General features: G+C 41.1%; 1 protein-coding gene across 1 annotated transcript in view; it reads left to right on the top strand.

Annotated features, from left to right (window-relative positions):
- The first annotated feature begins 6,247 nt into the window (after positions 1-6,247).
- Positions 6,248-22,147, top strand: part of LOC139408411 (volume-regulated anion channel subunit LRRC8A-like) — a 31,044-nt gene continuing 15,144 nt past the window's right edge. Inside the window, exon 1 of the mRNA XM_071152260.1 lies at positions 6,248-6,411. The gene's annotated coding sequence lies outside the window, so the exon portion shown is untranslated. The remainder of the gene's footprint in view (positions 6,412-22,147) is intronic.

The raw sequence follows: 22,147 nt of genomic DNA, 5'->3' as shown, positions 1-22,147 counted from the left end.
ACTCAATAACCTTTAGCTAGAATGACTGCAAACAAATGCTTCCTGTAGTTGTTGATCAGTCTCTCACATTGCTGTGGATTACTGTTTATATATATATATTTTTTTTACCTTTATTTTACTAGGCAAGTCAGTTAAGAACAAATTCTTATTTTCAATGACGGCCTAGGAACAGTGGGTTAACTGCCTGTTCAGGGGCAGAACGACAGATTTGTACCTTGTCAGCTCGGGGATTACGAACTTGCAACCTTTCGGTTACCAGTACAACGCTCTAACCACTAGGCTACCCTGCCGCCCCTATTGTCCCACTCTTGCATGCAGAACTGCTTTAACTCAGCGACATTTGTGAGTTTTCAATCATGAACTGCTCGTTTCACGTCCTGCCACAACATCTGTTGTTCAACTATTGTTCTACGCACAGATGATTCAAAAGTATAACTTTTTGGACGACATTTTGGACGCCTATTGGGGAACCCTGGTGTAGAGTGACACACATCGTCTGATTTTATTTTAGCTGCTGGTGATGGACAGGATGAGGTATGTATGTAAATTAATTTGATCAAGCTATGAGCCTAATAATTCCTTCTTGATAAATAAATAGAAAAAAGAAAAAACAATTATCTGTAATACTAGCCTCCAAGAAATGTAATGATGTTGGACATTCATAGATAGTGAATTCAAATTCACTGAATTCATTGATATTATCCACTGTGAAATTCATAGACATTTTCCACTGGGAAATTCATAGACAGAGCTATGCAAAGATTGACAGACTGGCAATAAATAGATCCACAATTGATTCAAATTTATTTAATTCTTGGGTTATGATACTACACTGAACAAAAATACAGGGGCGTAACTTTCACTGGGGACAGGGGGACATGACCCCCCCCCCCACCCCCACATTCTGAAATTGCATTTTTGCCCCCTTCAGTTATATTATAATACAAAATGCAGCCTCCGTGTGCTTTTGGACCAAGTGGATGCATCAGAGCTGTCGGGTAGGCTGTTTTACGGTTTCAGCAGGCTGGATTTAGGACCACACGGACACCACAGAGCGTGGGGACAGGCTGTGTTAAGGGAAAGCTTCTCAAAGCCTGGCGTATAGGACCAGCATGGGAGAGATGATCAGAGGCAGCTGCTGTCTGTCGCTCATTTTCTCAGAGTTGTAAGCAGAGCAGAAACTGTCAACTCTTTAGTTGACTGATCTAGCTGGCAAGGTAACTGTTGTTTGAAAGAAAACAAGTTTAAAGTATTTATTCCTAGTGCTGAGCTAGTAGTGTAACTGTCATGTTACGTTCGCTAATGTTTCATCCCCTCTCGACTGAATTGAATTAACTACTAGCCGCTAGGTAGCTAGCTAGTAGCTACCACGACCAGTTCAGTACTAGCTAGCCTCTAGCTCTCTGTCAGGTAGCAGTGTCTAACAGCTTTAGTGTGTATGGTAATGTTTTGTATCCTTTGTTTGTCCCGTTTCAACAGAAGTAAATTTGTTAATGTACCATTAGTTAGCTAGCTCACTAAATTTAGCTATTAGTTTTGTCTCAATTACCCTAGACATGAATCAAACGATGAAACCAGCGGCCAAACCATTGAAAATCAATATAATTTTTTTTTAGTCAGTATAGCAGCGTAATGTTATTGATCTGTCCTTTTCCCTAGCTAATTCCCTACTTTTCACACTGAGATTGTATAAACAGCTTTACATGCTTCACTGTCATGGTGCATAGTCAGTACACAACACTACTCTGACACATGCCAGATGGATCAGGTGGTGACAGAGGTACCTGCAGGGTCAGACAGCCAGAGAAGACCAGTCTATGGAGCTCAGGTGAATTTTGTAGTATGTTATAACAAACAGTGAATGGATACAAAGTTCCATCGTGAGTTGGTGGGTATACCTACAGTAGCTACAGTACAGCAGTTTAAAGCTACAGTCTGGGATCTGGGAATAATGGGCATTTCAATTATTGAACTATTTCTATTCTTGGATAATATAATGTATAAATAAATGTACACCAAGGTAATTCTTTGTCATGTCTCCTCTGAGCAGGATCAGATGGGGGGTCTCATCAGGGTCAGGCAGCCAGGGAAGAACCGTCTGTATCCCTTGATACATTTTGGAAATCAACTTAAGGTTAAAGGCTTTTCTCGATGGTACAAAACATGTAAAACAAAATTTTGAGGAAGACCTGGGAGACGTTATTGATGAAGAATGGATACAGATATGTATGTATGTTCATATAATCCATAATGCCATATAATCTCAGGCATAAATTACTGCAGTTTAAGACCATCCATAGAACATACTACAGTGGCTTACGAAGTGGCTTGCGAAAGTATTCACCCCCCTTGGAATTTTTCTATATTGTTGCCTTACATCCTGGAATTAAAATTAATTTTTGGGGGGTTTGTATCATTTGTTTACACAACATGCCTACCACTTTGAAAATTCTAAATATTTTTTTATTGTGAAACAAACAAGAAATAAGACAAAAAAAATAAACTTGAGCGTGCATTACTATTCAACCCCCCAAAGTCAATACTTTGTAGAGTCACCTTTTACATCTGCAAGTCTCTTGGGGTATGTTGCTATAAGCCTGGCTCATCTAGCCACTGGGATTTTTGCCCATTCTTCAATGCAAAACTGCTCCTGCTCCTTCAAGTTGGATGGGTTCCGCTGGTGTACAGCAATCTTTAAGTCATACCACATTCTCAATTGGATTGAGGTCTGGGCTTTGACTAGGCTATTCCAAGACATTTAAATGTCTCCCCTTAAACCACTCAAGTGTTGCTTTAGCAGTATGCTTAGGGTCATTGTTCTGCTGGAAGGTGAACCTCCGTCCCAGTCTCAAATCTCTTGAAGACTGAAACAGGTTTCCCTCAAGCATCTCACTGTATTTAGCGCCATCCATCATTCCTTCAATTCTGACTAGTTTCCCAGTCCCTGATGAGAAACATACCCACTGCATGATGCTGCCACCACCACCATGCTTCACTGTGTGGATGGTGTTCTCAGAGTGATGAGGTGTTGGGTTTGCGCCAGACATAGCGTTTTGGCCAAAAAGCTCAATTTTAGTATCTTCTTCCATATGTTTGGGGAGTCTCCCACATGCCTTTTGGAGAGCACCAAACACATTTGCTTATTTTTTTTATTTAAGTAATGGCTTTTTTCTGGCCACTCTTCCTTAAAAAGCCCAGCTCTGTGGAGTGTACGGCTTAAAGTGGTCCTATGGACAGATACTCCAATCTCCGCTGTGGAGCTTTGCAGCTCCTTCTGGGTTATCTTTGGTCTCTTTGTTGCATCTCTGATAAATGCCCTCCTTGCCTGATCCGTGAGTTTTGGTGGGCGGCCCTCTCTTGGCAGGTTTGTTGTGGTGCCATATTCTTTCCATTTTTTAATAATGGATTTAATGGTGCTCCGTGGGATGTTCAAAGTTTCTAATATTTTTTTATAATCCAACCTTGAGCTGTACTTCATCCCAACGTTGTCCCTGACCTGTTGAAAGAGCTCCTTGGTCTTCATGGTGCTGTTTGCTTGGTGGTGCCCCTTGCTTACTGGTGTTGCAGACTCGGGGGCCTTTCAGAACAGGTGTATATATACTGAGATCACATGACAGATCATGTAACACTTAGATTGCACACAGGTGAACTTTATTTAACTACTTATGTGATGACTTGATGACTGGGCATTTTTGTTTACTTTTTGTTGTTCTAAATAGAGACAGCTAGAAGGGCCATGGGTCATATTAGATTGTGTAGGAATGAAGGAAATAAGCTTTAGATGCCCCAAAAAATGAGAGAACCCCCTGCCAAATTAAGTCTCCCCATTTCTAAAAACCAAAGTTGCGCATCTGAAAAAATATAAATGCAACATATAAAGGGTTGGTCCCATGTTTCATGAGCTGAAATAAAAGATCCTCAATGTTCCATATTGTTCAGATGTCTCCAGTTTTGAGGGAGCACGCAACTGGCATGCTAACTGCAGGAATGTCCACAAGATCTGTTGCCAGATAATTGAGACAGTGTGTATGTCACCATGTGGGAGAGTGGTTTGCTGATGTCAACATTGTGAACAGAGTTCTCCATGGTGGCAGGGGGGTTATGGTATGGGCATGCATAAGCTAAAGATAAACACAATTGCATTTTATCGATGGCAATTTGAATGAACAGAGTTACCGTGATGATCCTGAGGCCCATTGTCATGTCATTAATTTACTGCCATCACATGTTTTCAGATTGCAATAAATAGCTGTCCTCGTCACCCCCCTCATCCATCCGCATGTACTTCGTGCCCCCTCTCGGAATAATGTGCATGACGCCCCTGGCAACAGCATGGAGGAAAAATGTGCTTGTATTGTTTTTGTGTGCTTGTGATTGTTTTATTAAAAATGATGGATTTCAGCTAACAAAGAAAGGCATGCAACAACAGAGGAGAAAAATAGGTAGGTCCACGGTAAGGTTTAAACAAGTATTGACTGCGCAGAGGAGGTTCACTCCAAATACTGTAGTCTCCACTCAGTTCAGATACGTGGTTATTTAGAAATCAGATAATAAGCACATTAGTTTGCTCAGCCTGATTGTCATGAATAATTTGCATCATCAATACTTTAATCAACGCATTTCCCTTCCAGTGAATTATAAGCTTTATTACTACAGCTTTTCAGGGAGCATGTGAATGGGCGCGTTCAAGCGGATAACTTTTGTCAAGTCGGTGACAATTGTTACATGCTGACCAGACCTGACACATCGCAAAATACATTTTGAAATCCATGTTATTCAATTATTGCACCCACACTGCTCGCGCGCGCCAATGAGCGTCTGCGATCCAAGGGCTAAAATAGAACACCCTTTCCATTTCTGACACAGAAATGTATTTGGTCCCTCTACACCAAACTCGATCACGACACGCAGGTTAAAATATCAAACAAACTCTGAACCAATGACATTAATTTGGGGACAGGTCGAAAAGCATTAAACATGTATGGCAATTTAGCTAGTAAGCTTGCACTTGCTAGCTAATTTGTCCTACTTAGCTAACTTGCTGTTGCTAGCTAATTTGTCCAGGGATATAAACATTGAGTTGTTATTTTAGCTGAAATGCACAAGGTCTTCTACTCCGCCAATGAATCCACACATAAAGCGGCCAACCGAATCGTTTCTAGTCATCTCTCCTCCTTCCAGGCTTTTTCATCTTTGAACTTATATGGTGATTGGCATCTACACTTTTACCACGACAACCGGCAAAACATTTTGTCTTTCAATCACCCACGTGGGTATAACCAATGAGGAGATGGCACGTGGGTACCTGCTTCTATAAACCAATGAGAAGATGGGAGAGGCAGGACTTTCAGCGCGATCTGCGTCAGAAATATAATATTTTAACCCTTGGCATCGCAGAAGGTCGTTGGCGCGCGCGAGCGAGCAGTGTGGGTGCAATATTTGAATAACATGGATTTCAAAATGTATTTTGCTACGATCGCGTGTCTGGTCTGGTCAGCATGTAACACGGAACCCAAACCGGCTGCGCACGTGCGCAATCGTGCATAAATGTATTTTGCCCCCCCACACCAAACGCGATCACGACACGCAGGTTAAAATATCAAAACAAACTGAACCAATGACATTAATTTGGGGACTGGTCGAAAAGCATTAAACATGTATGGCAATTGAGCTAGCTAGCTTGCACTTGCTAGCTAACGTTAATTTGTTCTATTTAGCTAGCTTGCTGTTGCTAGCTAATTTGTCCTGGGATATATGCACTGAGCTGTTATTTTACCTGAAATGCACAAGGACCTCTACTCCGACAATTAATCCACATATAAAACGACCAACCACATCGTTTCTAGTCATCTCTTCTCCTTCCAGGCTTTTCATCTTTGAACTTATATGGCGATCGCATCTAAACTTTCATTGTATTACCATGACAACCGGCAACAAAGTTCGTCTTTCAATCACCCACGTGGATATAACCAATGAGGAGATGCAAGTGGGTACCTGCTTCTATAAACCAATGAGGAGATGACTTTCAGCAGATCTGCGTCAGAAATAGGAACGACTTCTATTTTAGCCCTTGGCGTCGCAGACGCTCGTTGGCACACCGAGCAGTGTGGGTGCAATAATTGAATAACATGGATTTCTAAATGTATTTTGCGACGTATTTTGCGACGCTCGCGCACGCGACGTGTCCGGTCTGGTCAGCATGTAAGACTTACAACTCAAACGAGCCCAGTGGAAACCCTCTGGTACCATGTTATTATGATCCAACTTCCTGGGTGGAGACAGCTGCCTCTCCCGAGTATTTTCTGTTGCTGCGAATGGTGTGTGAACGTAAATATGTCCAATCTGTGAAACATTAAGAAATGTATCACTTATGTGCGGAAGAGGCGAAAGACCGTTATTGTAACAAATTAGGTGAGTACAAACTTTAAAATGCTACATTACGACAGTCCATATCGCAGCATGTTCATAGCGAAATGTCGACTTTTGTGTATATACATCGTTTCTGCCGTCCTAGGAGAGACAAAAAATGTGCCACCCTCCCCCGCAAAACTAGAATAGTGTAGCCTACGGTGTGGCCCGCAATGGAATTTTATGAATACACATCAATGTAGTAGGCCTATCGTTTAAGTCGGCAGCTTCATTGGCTTTATTAGTCCTGATTTCCGTGGCTAATAATTTTGGCTTTGAAAATTAACTACCCAACTTTATCAGGATTTATCCTGAGAAACCATGAAATCAATGTACACATCAATTTACACAACGAGACATGCATAAGTATTTTTTTCTCTCGCTATGATGCAGTTCCTCAAAAATTGATAAATAGGTCTACAAACCTGAAATCACTGATTAACATGACAATTTAGCACACGGGGCGAATTTCCTGGACAGTTTAGCCGTTGTGAGAGTCCTGATTTATTTATTATTATTTTTAATTCCAGATATTGTAAATTTTACTTTGATTTGTCCTGTTTTTTTTTAGGATAGGCCAATATTGTTTGGTAACATGTCATATTCACAACTAAGCGCATTTTTATTGATTGGGCGCCGTTTAGGTTAGGCTATTTGATCGGATTAACGTGCATGATGTAAAACGTGTATCTCATGATATTGTGATTTAAATGTAATTCTCCAGCCAGAAGGCTACAGAAAACGATACTCTTCTACCGTAGGCTAGTAGGGGTTTTCAAACTTTTTGGGGCCGGGGATCCCTTTTGTGTTGGCGAATTCATAAACCTCATAATCAGCACAACTCGAGTGAGAAAGAAATAGCATACAGGGAAGGGAGTGCATCGCCGGAAGAACCAAGTCTCTCGGGCCCTGGGAAAAACATTTTTAAAGGCCAGCTTCGAGGCATTGGAGAGAGAATGTTGGTTTTCAAGCAAATTTCCTGCAATTCTACACATTTTGCCACGAAGCAGAGAGAATTTTGCCGTTTCAAAGCCCAAAGTAACTGTCCAGTGTTCCATGAAATATGACCTATAATTAGTTATAATATGAGTGAAATAGTTTTCCGCACAAAAAAATGCAAATAAGTATGATAAAAAAATGATATTTTCTGTTTTGGAATGGTGTAGGTGTACCCCAACAACATAATGGTGTGAACATATCAGTCATTCAAAATATTCATGCAGGTAGACTGCTGATTGGCCAGCATCCTCCTCAGTTAGGAAATGGAAAGCATTTTTTAAAAAGTCTGTTTGAGATAAGTTAGAGATGTAAAAATAATAATTCTCCAATTTATGATTTGACCACTAGGTATAGGATGAGCCAACAACATTGTTTGAGTTAATAGAACATTAACTTTTAAGTGAGATTTTCACTGGACAGTTACCTTTTAATTACAGTGCATTATGTATATATCAAATAAAAATAAATACTTTTGGGAATACAGAAAGTATTGTGTTAAAATGTATAACTGGGGGAGTACTGTGGATTCCAATATCCCTGTGAGCCTCACATGCCCATGATTCCCATGGTTACGAACATAAATTGTAGATTAATAATATTGTATTACTAAACTTATTCCATGAATCCCTTGGCCTGAATTTGTTTAATCTGTTAGTAACCTTCATTTGCAATTATTATTTTTTATTTTTTTTATTTTGAGATCTGTCCGCAGACCCCCTGCAGTACCTTGTCCGCGGACCCCACTTTGAGAACCCCTGGGCTATTGGCTACATGATTTATGTTTGATCATTTTTTTAAACAGTGGTGGAGCACAGCAGAGGTGCTTCTCTCCAACAGCATCCTGGAGAGGCATGCAGGAATGGACAATATTTGACAAAGTTAGTACTGCTTATCATGGGGTGGCATCAGCGTTCACCTAAATAGCCCATATGCCACTGGGTGAGAAACTTGCTAGTATTCATGTGAATATTCTAAAATCTGCATTAAACAAATTAGCATTTTCCTACCAGAGTTTAGCCCTGCTGCTGTTATTCCTTACTTCGTTTGTCATTTGCTGCACAGCCGGTAATGCACTCGTGTACCATGGTGACCGGTTCATACATAAAAGATCCTCCAATCAGGCTGCAAAGGCGTCGGTTTCTTTCCTTAACTCGATTTAATGGCCATTTGGTTGGAAAAAAAATCTGAAAAATATGTGTACTGTCTTTATTAAAACAAAATGTTCCACCACCATGCTAGGGTGGCTAATGGTACTTCCTGATGTTGCCCTAGGTTGAAGATAACAAAATAATTACATGCAGAAGTGTTCGAAAATAAACAAATTCATTGGACCAGTGCCGGACTTAAAAACGAAGTGAATGTTAGCAGTACAGAAAGTTCACCATCAAAGTGGAAAATAAACACAATCATAGTGAATTTCAGCGAACTACTCAACAAACTCGTACCATACCTGTTTTATTCATTTAACATCTTTTCAAAATCATCTACAGCCACTTTATTACTTGCTTTTCCGACCGCCGGTCACTTTTTAAATGCTAATCCTGTAGAATTGTATTTTACCTTTATTTAACTAAGCAAGTCAGTTAAGAACAAATTCTTATTTTCAATGACGGCCTAGTGGGTTAACTGCCTTGTTCAGGGGCAGAACGACAGATTTGTACCTTGTCAGTGCGGGGATTCGAACTTGCAACCTTTCGGCTGCTAGTCCAACACTCTAACCACTAACCACTAGGCCAGCTTTATCAGGAAAGCCTTAACTAATACCTGCCGCCCCATTGTATTGAGGGAATCTGCAACGTTGCTGGTCCTATGAATGTTTATTTTCTTTATGCTCCGTATCGAATTGTCACATTGTCTTAACTTGTGTGTATCCCCCCCTCCCCCCAATTTCGTGATTACAATCTTGTCTCATCCCTGCAACTCCCCAACGGGCACGGGAGAGGCGAAGGTTGAGTCATGTGTCCTCCTCCAAACCCCGCTCCTTAAAACATCACCTGCTTAACCTGGAAAGCAGCCGCACCAATGTGTCGGAGGAATCACCGTTCAACTGGCGACTGGGGTCAGCCTGCAGGCACCCGGCTCGTCTCAAGGAGTCGCTAGAGCGCGATGAGCCAAGTAAACTTTTTTATTTGGCCAAGCGTAAATCGTCATGTCACCAGAATAAGATACTCTCTTTTATTGGAAAGGATCATCATGCTCATCACGTGCACTTTCACCACCTTGTTAAGTTTGACTCCAAGTTTACTTCAATATGATGTTATGTGAATGTTTGCTCAGTCATTTACACTTCTGTTTTTCGGTTAATTTATTTTACCAACACAAAAAGATCCCACCATGTCGAATGAACAAATTGTCTGTCTGCATATATAAAATTTTATCGGCATTTCCTGTTTCCATCAGCCCGGTCGTGGCATTTTTCCATAGACATTAAAACCAGTAGATAGTGATAGCGCTGATGTCATCCAGGTATTCCTATGGAAAACTCAAGATCGCGTATGAAGCCGGAAGTATTTGAATTTGAAGCGTTCCATATTGCTGAATGGGGCTTACTGGCATAAAAAAAATTGCTAAGGATCATGGTGAAAGTGGTCGTAACTAGCAAAGGATCATGGTAAATGTAGTCATTTTTATCCTGCCTGAGAGTGTCAACCGGGAGCTAATCTAATTTAACTTGTGAGAATTTTACTTCTGGTTATCACGTCCAGTTTATTAACCGGGAGCTGACTTGTAGCCTGCCGGCATGTAATTGGTCTGTGTCAGCACGTGGTCCTGTGTGACGACAAATGTAGTATTCAGAATGGATCACTATGGATCACTATAATTAAATATTTTAGATATTTAATAACTATCATCAGAGTGGAAAATTAAATGGAAACACATTCAACTCATGTTTTATATTCAGTACATGAAAACTTAAGCGCAAAAGTGTTTTATTTGCACTACGTCATCACGCACAACTAGATATTTAATTATATAGATTTGTAGCAAACTTTCAAATAATTCACTGTGGGGATGGAACTTGATCATAATAAACATATTTTTGAGCCCAAAACGTCAGTCTGCGTTTTTAGTTTGACCTTCCTGCCGATTTGTAATTTACATAGGCTTTCTAGGGCAGACCAGGGCTTTTGGCACTGATAGTTTGCTATGCAGTAACCCACCAGCAGAGCTCATGACTTCGCTCTCCAGACCAGACACTGGGGGCCAGCTTTTTGGATGCGTCCACAATAAATGGAAACCTGGTTGGTCCATTGAATTTACCCCAGATTTTCATGCAAATATGATAAAATCTGCTTTAAAACATATGTGGATTTCCACATCAGAGGTGTTTCCACCAGACTGACTTTGTTGCAGCTGTGCGTGATGACGTAGTGCAAATAAAACACTTTTGCGCTTAAGTTTTCATGTACTGAATATAAAACATGAGTTGAATGTGTTTCCATTTAATTTTCCACTCTGATGATAGTTTTCTCAGACAAACTGTTGCGATAAATGGCGAACTTGCCCAATCTGGTTTTCGCGCATTCTCGTTAGACAACAGTATGCTGATTAAGTGGACATTGGACAGATTATATGATGAGATGGATAAGTGGCAGTTTATCACCGATCATCTTGTCCCTAGCATACAAATTTAAGACCCTTGATAGTTATTGGAAAGGAGCATCAAGCTCATGACTGTGCACTTTCACCACCCTGTTGCCTTAACTGTGCATGCTTTTCCAAGTCACAGCAAGTAACCCAGGCTGCCGCACATGGAACGGGGCGGAGTTGCTATGGGGGGGCATGTTTTCATTGGTTGAGGTGCATTCACATTCCACCATGCTCAAGAGAACATATCCTGGGTGGTGATATGTCAGCACGTACATGTCAGCTAGCTAAGTTTGCCACTCTTGCTAGCTAGTTAGCTGGCTAACATGATTTAAAAAAAGTTTGTCACATCGACTAAAATCAGTGTTTTCTAATCTATTTTTGGGTTAATAATTTCTGTTGCCTGTAAATACTTTTTATGCGTGTTGGATCACTTTGTATCAAAGTGCCGTTAAAATTGTGTCCCGTGATTTATCCCCTGTACCCCCATTTTTACACAAGGGCCCTTCTGTTAGTTTGCTTTCAGCTTGCTGCAGACCAGAGGATCAGATTACCTTGCTCAATCCACCTGGGGAATAACTTTAGTTAAGATTAGAGGTTGACCGATTAATCGGAATGGCTGATTTTATTAGGGTTTTCATAACAATCGGAAATCAGTATTTTTGGACCACCGATTTGGCCGATTTAAAAAAATTAAATAAAAAAAAAAAAATATATATATATATATATATATATATATATAATTATTTTTTTACAACTTTATTTAATCTTTATTTAACTAGGCAAGTCAGTTAAGAACACATTCTTATTTTCAATGATGGCCTAGGAACGGTGGGTGCCTTGTTCAGGGGCAGAATGACAGATTTTTTACTTGTCAGCTCGGGGATTCATTCTTGCAACCTTACAGTTAACTAGTCGAACGCTCTAACCACCTGATTACATTGCACTCCACGAGGAGACTGCTTTTTACACGAATGCAGTAAGCCAAGGTAAGTTGCTAGCTAGCATTAAACTTATCTTATAAAAAACAATCAATCATTATCACTAGTTAACTACACATGGTTGATATTACTAGTTTATCTAGCGTGTCCTGCGTTGCATATAATCGATGCGGTGCGTATTGTTGCTCCAATGTATACCTAACCATAAACATCAATGCCTTTCTTAAAATCAATACACAGAAGTAAATATTTTTAAACCTGCATATTTAGCTAAAAGAAATCCAGGTTAGCAGGCAATATTAACCAGGTGAAATTGTGTCACTTCTCTTGCGTTCATTGCAGTGTCAGTGTAGTCTGTGTATATGCAACAGTTTGGGCCGCCTAATTTTCCAGAATTTTACGTAATTATGACATAACATTGAAGGTTGTGTAATGTAACCGGAATATTTAGACTTATGTATGCCACCTGTTAAATAAAATACGGAACGGTTCCGTATTTCACTGAAAGAATAAACGTCTTGTTTTCGAGATGATAGTTTACGGATTTGACCATATTAATGACTTAAGGCTCGCATTTCTGTGTGTTATGTTATAACTAAGTCTATGATTTGATAGAGCAGTCTCACTGAGCGGTGGTAGGCAGCAGCAGGCTCGTAAGCATTCATTCAAACAGCACTTTCGTGTGTTTGCCAGCAGCTGTTTATGACTTCAAGCCTATCAACTCCCGAGATTAGGCTGGTGTAACCGATGTGAAATGGCAAGCTAGTTAGCGGGGTGCGCGCTAATAGCATTTCAAACGTCACTCGCTCTGAGCATTCTAGTAGTTGTTCCTCTTGCACTGCATGGGTAACGCTGCTTCGAGGGTGGCTGTTGTCGTTGTGTTCCTGGTTCGAGCCCAGGTAGGAGCGAGGAGAGGGACGGAAGCTATACTGTTACACTGGCAATACTAAAGTGCCTATAAGAACATCCAATAGTCAAAGGTATATGAAACACAAATGGTATAGAGATAAATAGTCCTATAATTCCTATAATAACTACAACCTAAAACTTCTTACCTGGGAATATTGAAGACTCATGTTAAAAGGAACCACCAGCTTTCATATGTTCTCATGTTCTGAGTAAAGAACTGAAACGTTAGCTTACTTACATAGCACATATTGCACTTTTACTTTCTTCTCCAACACTTTGTTTTTGCATTATTTAAACCAAATTGAACATGTTTCATTATTTATTTGAGGCTAAATTGATTTTATTGATGTATTATAGTAAGTTAAAATAAGTGTCCATTCAGTATTGTTGTACTTGTCATTATTACAAATGTTAAAAATTGGCCGATTTTTTTTTATTTTATTTTTTTTAATTTTTTTTAATTTTATTTTTTTTAATTTTTTTTTTTATAATCGGTATCGGCTTTTTTTGGTCCTCCAACTATCGGTATCGGTGTTGAAAACTAGAGGTCGACCGATTATGATTTAAGATTCTACAGTACCTTCCTAAACTTGAATACTAACCCAATTCCATGTCAGGCAACTGTCAGGGAAACTTTGAAATGCAGTTGCAGTTCTATCAGACATTCTTGGAGTTTAATTAAGTAGGTGTGCCAGGGGACCAGACAGATGGACAGAGAGGAGGGATATTGGGTGTACTGTTGTTGGTCAGATTTCCATATCTTTTATACTGTCTGAACCTGAACAGACAGGACACGTCTAGTTTACTCTGACCCACACGGGCAAACAGAAATTATTTATCAAGCTGCTATATAATGATCTGAGTGACGTACCTTTTAAAGTGTAAGAGCTGTCTGATAGTGCTCACTGTGAAGCTACTGTATGTGAACTGAAAGGGGTGTTTGAGTCACCCGGGCTTGCACACAGTATCGGTAATTTATGCGCTCTGACGCAAACGTGGAAGTCTATGACTGGAAATATGAGAACTAAAACGTCACTTTCTAGGCAACTTGATTCTGAGATTTAAAAAAATAAGAGTAGAGTGAAACAGACTAGTTTTTGTTCGGTCTCAGTGTTTTAACTAGATTTACTTCTGACAAACTGGCAGTTGCTGCATGAGAGGGCAGTGATCCAAAGAGAGAGAGAGGCAGACTTAAGATGGCTACATGGCTCATGCTCCTGCCTGGCATACTGATTTGGACTGGATGAGCCTCTGTTAGCGTCCATCAACCACATTGCATGGGGAGGGGCAGATGGAGAGTGGGAGAGACAGAACTGAAGAAGTTATAAACTAATATCTACACCACCCACTCCACCACATCTGACCTCAAGCATACAAAGAGGAAACAGGAAATGTTTTATTGCGAGGGTTATCTAATCAGCAGTATTACGGCCTCTGCTGAGGGTGGGCACTCTAAGCTTCAGTATATTCAGTTTTGGGATATTTTCATGAAGTAGTGTGTCTGGGTTAAACAGCAGTGTTTCCCCTATATGCATTTATGCCGCTGCTAAATCGTGGCAGCCACATATTTTGTTGTGTATACAGTTTTTATACAGTACCAGTCAAAAGTTTGGACACCTACTCATTCAAGGGTTTTTATTTTATTTGTACTATTTTCTAAAATGTAGAATAATAGTGAAGACATCAAAACTATGAAATAACACATGGAATCACATAGTAACCAAAAAAGTGTTAAACAATGTCTAATATAAAATATATTTTGAATTCTTCAAAGTAGCCACCCTTTGCCTTGATGACAGCTTTGCACACTCTTTGCATTCTCTCAGCCAGCTTCATGAGGTAGTCACCTGGAATGGATTTCAATTAACAGGTGTGCCTTGTTCAAAGTTCATTTGTAGAATTTCTTTCCTTAATGTATTTGAGCCAATCAGTTGTGTTGTAACAAGGTAAGGGGGTTTATAGAAGATAGCCCTATTTGCTAAAAGACCAAGTCCGTATTATGGCAAGAACAGCTCAAATAAACAGAGAAGCAACAGTCCATCATTACTTTAATACATGAAGGTCAGTCAATCCGGAAAATTAAGAACTTTCGAAAGCTTCTTTTAAGTGTAGTCGCAAAAACCTTCAAGCACTATGATGAAACTGGCTCTCATGAGGACTGCCACAGGAAAGGAAGACCTAGAGTTACCTCTGCTGCAGAGGATAAGTTCATTAGAGCTACCAGCCTCAGAAATTGCAGTCCAAATAAATGCTTCACAGAGTTCAAGTATCAGACACGTCTCAACATCAACTGTTCAGAAGAGACTGCGTGAATCAGTCCTTCATGGTTGAATTGCTGCAAAGAAACCAGTACTAAAGGACACCAATAATAAGAAGACTTGCTTGGGCCAAGAAACACGAGCAACAGACATTAAACCGGTGGAAATCTGTCCTTTGCTCTGAGTCCAAATGTGAGATTTTGTGTGTTTGTGATACGCAGAGTAGGTAAACGGATGATCTCCACATGTGTGGTTCCCACCGTGAAGCATGGAGGAGGTGTGGGGTTGCTTTGCTGGTGACACTGTCTGATTATTATTTAGTGTTCAAGGCATGCTAAACCAGCGTGGCTACCACAGTATTCCAACAAGTGCTCAGCACTTGAGCATGAAGCTCATGAAGTGTGCAAAGGGTGGCTACTTTGAAGAATCTCAAATATAAAATATACACTGCTCAAAAAAATAAAGGGAACACTTAAACAACACAATGTAATTCCAAGTCAATCACACTTCTGTGAAATCAAACTGTCCACTTAGGAAGCAACACTGATTGACAATAAATTTCACATGCTGTTGTGCAAATGGAATAGACAACCGTTGGAAATTATAGGCAATTAGCAAGACACCCCCAATAAAGGAGTGCTTCTGCAGGTGGGGACCACAGACCACTTCTCAGTTCCTATGCTTCCTGGCTGTTTTTTTGGTCACTTTTAAATGCTGGCGGTGCTTTCACTCTAGCGGTAGCATGAGACGGAGTCTACAACCCACACAAGTGGCTCAGGTAGTGCAGCTCATCCAGGATGGGACATCAATGCGAGCTGTGACAAGAAGGTTTGCTGTGTCTGTCAGCGTAGTGTCCAGAGCATGGAGGCGCTACCAGGAGACAGGCCAGTACATCAGGAGACGTGGAGGAGGCCGTAGGAGGGCAACAACCCAGCAGCAGGACCGCTACCTCCGCCTTTGTGCAAGGAGGAGCAGGAGGAGCACTGCCAGTGCCCTGCAAAATGACCTCCAGCAGGCCACAAATGTGCATGTGTCTGCTCAAATGGTCAGAAACAGACTCCATGAGGGTGGTACGAGGGCCTGACGTCCACAGGTGGGGGTTGTGCTTACAGCCCAACACCGTGCAGGACGTTTGGCATTTGCCAGAGAACACCAAGATTGACAAATTCGCCACTGGCGCCCTGTGCTCTTCACAGATGAAAGCAGGTTCACACTGAACACATGTGACAGTCTGGAGATGCCGTGGAGAACATTCTGCTGCCTGCAACATCCTCCAGCTTGACTGGTTTGGCGGTGGGTCAGTCATGGTGTGGGGCGGCATTTCTTTGGGGGGCCGCACAGCCCTCCATGTGCTCGCCAGAGGTAGCCTGACTGCCATTAGGTACCGAGATGAGATCCTCAGACCCCTTGTGAGACCATATGCTGGTGCGGTTGGCCCTGGGTTCCTCCTAATGCAAGACAATACTAGACCTCATGTGGCTGGAGTGTGTCAGCAGTTCCTGCAAGAGGAAGGCATTGATGCTATGGACTGGCCTGCCCGTTCCCCAGACCTGAATCCAATTGAGCACATCTGGGATATCGTGTCTCGCTCCATGCACCACAGACTGTCCAGGAGTTGGCGGATGCTTTAGTCCAGGTCTGGGAGGAGATCCCTCAGGAGACCATCCACCACCTCATCAGGAGCATGCCCAGGCATTGTAGGGAGGTCATACAGGCACGTGGAGGCCACACACACTACTGAGCCTCATTTTGACTTGTTTTAAGGACATTACATCAAAGTTGGATCAGCCTGTAGTGTGGTTTTCCACTTTAATTTTGAGTGTGACTCCAAATCCAGACCTCCATGGATTGATAAATTTGATTTCCATTGATGATTTTTGTGTGATTTTGTCAGCACATTCAACTATGTAAAGAAAAAAGTATTTAATAAGAATATTTTATTCATTCAGATCTAGGATGTTATTTTAGTGTTCCCTTTATTTTTTTGAGCAGTGCATTTAGATTTTTTTTATATATATATTTTTATATATATATTGTTTTTTAATGAGTAGGTGTGTCCAAACTTTTGACTGGTACTGTACATCTTGTTGAGTGCGGTCTTAGTGATAGCATCGGGTTGTGGTGGTAAATAGTAGAGGTTGACCGATTTTTTTTAATTTTTAATTTTTTAAATTAGGGCCGATTTCAAGGTTTCATAACAATCGGTAATCTGCATTTTTGGATGCCGATTATGGCTGATTACATTGCATTCCGCGAGAACTGTGTGGCAGGCTGACCACCTGTTACGCGAGTGCAGCAAGGAGCTCAGGTAAGTTGCTAGCTAGCTACGTTGCGTTGCATATAATCAATGTGGTCGCTGCCTGTTAATTTATCATCGAATCGCAGCCTTCTTCGCCAAACGGGGGATGATTTAACAAAAGCACATTTGCGGAAAAAGCACGAACGTACCTAACCTTAAACATCAATGCCCTTCTTAAAATCAATACACAGAAGTATCTTTTTAAAAAAAAACTGCATATTTAGTTAAAATAAATTAATGTTAGCAGGCAATATTAACTAGGGAAATTGTGTCACTTCTCTTGAGTTCATTGCACGCAGAGTCAGGGTATATGCAACAGTTTGGGCCGCTTGGCTCATTGCGAACTATTTTGCCAGAATTTTATGACATAACATTGAAGGTTGTGCAATGTAACAGCAATATTTAGACTTAGGGTTGCCACCCGTTCGATAAAATACGTAATGGTTACGTATTTCACTGAAAGAATAAACGTTTTGTTTTCGAAATTATAGTTTCCGGATTCGACCATATTAATTACCAAAGGCTCAGTGTTTCTGTGTTTATTATAATTAAGTCTATTATTTGATAGAGCAGTCTGACTGAGCGGTGGTAGGCAGCAGCAGGCTCATAAGCATTCCTTCAAACTTTACTGCATTTGCCAGCAGCTCTTAGCAATGCTTGAATCGCAGCGCTGTTTATGACTTCAAGCCTATCAACTCCTAAAATTAGGCTGGCAATACTAAAGTTAGAACATCCAATGGGCAAAGGTATATGAAATACAAATGGTATTGTGAGAAATGGTCAACGTGTGATAATTCCTGTAATAACTACAACCTAAAACTTCTTAACTGGGAATATTGAACCACCAGATTTCATATGTTCTGAGCAAGGAACTTAAATGTTGGCTTTTTAACATGGCACATATTGCATTTTTAGTTTCTTCTCCAACACTGTTTTTGCATTATTTAAACCAAATTGAACATTTCATTATTTATTTGAGGCTAAATTGATTTTATTTATGTATTATATTAAGTTAAAATAAGTGTTCATTTTTCATTCAGTATTGTTGTAATTGTCATTATTACAAATATATATTTGTAATAACCAAATATGATTTTTCAACACCGATACCGATTACTGGAGGACCAAAAAAAAACAATACCGATTTTTAATCGGCCGATCGATTAATCAGTATCGTTTTTTTTTGGTTCTCCAGTAATCGGTATCGGTGTTAAAAAATCCTAATCGGTCGACCTCCTAGACATCTTCTAAAAATATAGAAACTCTCTTGGTGAATAGTGTGGTCTACAGCTTATCATGAGATGCTCTACCTCAGGCGTGCAAAACCTTGAGACTTCCTTAATATTAGATTTCGTGCACCAGCTGTTATTAACAAAGACACAGACCGCTGCCACTTGTCTTATCGGAAGCAGCTGTTTTATCTTGCCGATGCACAGAGAACCTAGCCAGCTGTATGTTATCCATGTCGTTGTTCAGCAACGATTCTGTGAAACATAAGATATTACCGTTTTTATGTCCCTTTGGTAGGATAGTCTTGATCGGCGCTCATCTAGTTTATTAGCCAATGATTGCACGTTGGCTAATAGTACGGAAGGTAGAGACGGGTTACCCACTCGCAGTCGGATTCTTACAAGGCACCCTGACTTAGGTCCCCTATATATCCTTCTCTTCACTTGACCTTGTCAAGTGTGTAAATACTTAATGTCCGACTCGTTAAAGGAAAAAATCTTTGTCCAGTATGAGGAGACTAGTGATTGTTCTGATATCCAGAAACATGTACAAAACAAGTTACAAATAACGTGAAAAAACACAATTTCACAATTGGTTATGAGCTCGTAAAACAGCATCCATCTCCTCCGGCGCCATTAGATGGCATAAGAACAAGGCTAAGATTTATTCCCTCAAATGTTTTCAGTCACTGAGCAAATTTCAGGTCTGCTGAGTGCAAACTTGAACATTGTGAAATTTCTGTGCAACATCCGGCGCATGTTTACTGTGAACACTGAGGCTGTATCCGCTTTAAGTTAGTTTTAAGTGGTCAAGTAAGCTACCGTGGCTATTTGATCATAATGTAGGCCTGCCAGTGTGGCCTACCATCAAAAACGATGGAGAACTCCTGAGTGGCGCAGTGGTCTAAGGCACTGCGGTGCTGTGCCTCTAGAGATCCTGGTTCGAGTTCAGGCTCTGTTGCAGCTGGCCGTGACCGGGAGATTGGCCCAGCGTCGTTCGGGGAGGGTTTGGTTGGCAGCGATGTTCTTGTCCCATCACGCACTAGCGACTCCAACTCCTGTGGTGGGCAGGTGCACAGTGTTTCCTCCGACACATTGGTGCGGCTGGCTCCGGGTTAAGCGGGCATTGTATCAAGAAGCAGTGCGGCTTGTTTGGGTTGTGTTTCGGAGGACGCACGGCTCTCGACCTTTGCCTCTCCTGAGTCCTTACGGGAGTTGCAGCGATGGGACAAGACTTTAACTACCACTTGGATACCACGAAATTGAGGAGAAAAATTTAAACTATGGAGAAAATGCATCCCATTTTAACATTGAAATAGGTGTTGTATGGGTCAGCCTACAGTAGCGGCCAATGTGTGGTGTTCGATGTAGGCCTACGAGTCTTAACTAAAAAAACATGCAGGGCTTGACATTAACCTGTTTATCCACTTGCCCTTCAGACAAGGAAGTGACTGAAATTGTTGTTTGATGCAAGAAACCACTTTACAAAATAAAATGCGTCATTATTACCATACCCTTGTTCCAGCGAATCAAACCAATTATTCTACCCTCTGCCAACTGGTTACTTGGCTTATTCAAGCCTGGCTCAAAATACTGCCCCTTTAAGACAAAAAAAGCTATTTTACCTGACTTGCATTTCAAAGATGTCTAGAAATATACATGTTTTGTGCTCTTGTAGGAAGCAATTACTCCCCCGTTGCTGACTACAAATAATCTAAAGTTGGGTTAATAACTCACTAACTTGCAAAGGATATGAACAGAATTACACATGTGCACACGTCGCTACATGTAGCTCTCACTTTGATCTCAAAACAAGCACATTGACTCACGACCAGTCATGCTGTAAAAGCAGTCTAGTTCAAAGTGAATGGCACATCCATATGGCAATGGTCAATTTGCATATACAGTGCATTCAGAAAGTATTCAGACCCCTTGACTTTTTCCACATTTTTTTTACGTTACAACCTTATTCTAAAATTGATTCAATTGTTTTATTTTCTCAATCTACACACAATACCCCATAATGACAAAGTGAAAACAGTATTTTTTGATTTTTTTTGCAAATGTAATACCTTTTCATAAGTATTCAGACCCTTTGCTATGAGACTTGAAATTGAGCTCAGGTTCATTCTGTTTCCATTGATCATCCTTGATGTTTCTACAACTTGTTTGGAGTCCACCTGTGGTAAATTCAATTGCTTGGACATGATTTGGAAAGGCACACACCTGTCTATATAAGGTCCCACAGTTGACAGCGCATGTCAGAGCAAAAACCAACCTATGAGGATGAAGGAATTGTCTGTAGAGCTCCGAGACAGGATTGTGTCAAGGCACAGATCTTTGGAAGGGTACCAAAACATTTCTGCAGCATTGAAGGTCCCCAAGAACACAGTGGCCTCCATTATTCTTTAATTGAAGAAGTTTGGAACCACCAAGACTCTTCCTAGAGCTGGCCGCCCGGCCAAACTAAGCAATCGGGGGAGAAGGGCCTTGTTCAGGGAGGTGACCAAGAATCCGATGGTCTCTCTGACAGAGCTCCAGACTTCCTCTGTGGAGATGGTTGTCCTTCTGGTTCTCCAATCTCTGCAGCACACCACCAATCAGGCCTTTTTATGGCAGAGTGGCCAGACGTAAGCCACTTCTCAGTAAAAGGCACATGACAACCCGCATGGAGTTTACCAAAAAGCACCTAAAGCGCACTCAGACCATGAGAAACAACCTGACACAATCCTTACAGTGAAGCATAGTGTTGACAGCATCATGCTGTGGGGATGTTTTTCAGCGATCGGGACTGGGAGACTCAGGATCGAGGGAAAGATAAATGAAACGAAGTACAGAGATCCTTGAAAACCTGCCCCAGGGCGCTGAGGACCTCAGACTGGGGCGACAGTTCACCTTTCAACAGGACAATGACCCTAAGCACACAGCCAAGACAATGCAGGAGTGGCTTTGGGACACGTCTCAATGTCCTTGAGTAGCCCAGCCAGAGCCTGGACTTGAACCCGTTCGAACATCTCTAGAGAGACCTGAAAATTGCTGTGCAGTGACGCTCCCCATCCAACCTGACAGAGCTTGAGGGATCTGCAGAGAAGAATGGGGGAAACTCCCCAAATACAGGTGTGCCAAGCTTGTAGCGTCATACCCTAGAAAACTTGAAGCTGTAATCGCTGCCAAAGGTTCTTCAACAAAGTACTGAGTAAAGGGTCTGAATACTTACGTGAATGTAATATTTCAGTTTTTTACATTTGCAAACACTTCTCAACTTGTTTTTCCTTTGTCATTATTGGGTATTGTGTATAGATTTTTTTTGGGGGGGGGGACTATTTAATACATTTTAGAATAAGGCTGTAACGTATCAAAATATGGAAAAAGTCAAGGGGTCTGAACACTTTCCGAATGCACTGTAGGCCTAATGCAGCTCTGATTTGGTTATGGTGCACCGGTCTGTTTAGAGTACAGGCCTGAGTCGTGCCTGTCAATGCAATAGAATCCTACCCCGACGTGTTCTGCCTACCA

The sequence above is a fragment of the Oncorhynchus clarkii genome, chromosome 5 (genome assembly GCF_045791955.1).
Source record: "Oncorhynchus clarkii lewisi isolate Uvic-CL-2024 chromosome 5, UVic_Ocla_1.0, whole genome shotgun sequence".
In the NCBI taxonomy this organism is placed as follows: Eukaryota; Metazoa; Chordata; class Actinopteri; order Salmoniformes; family Salmonidae; genus Oncorhynchus; species Oncorhynchus clarkii.
This window is presented reverse-complemented; position numbering and strand designations above follow the sequence as displayed.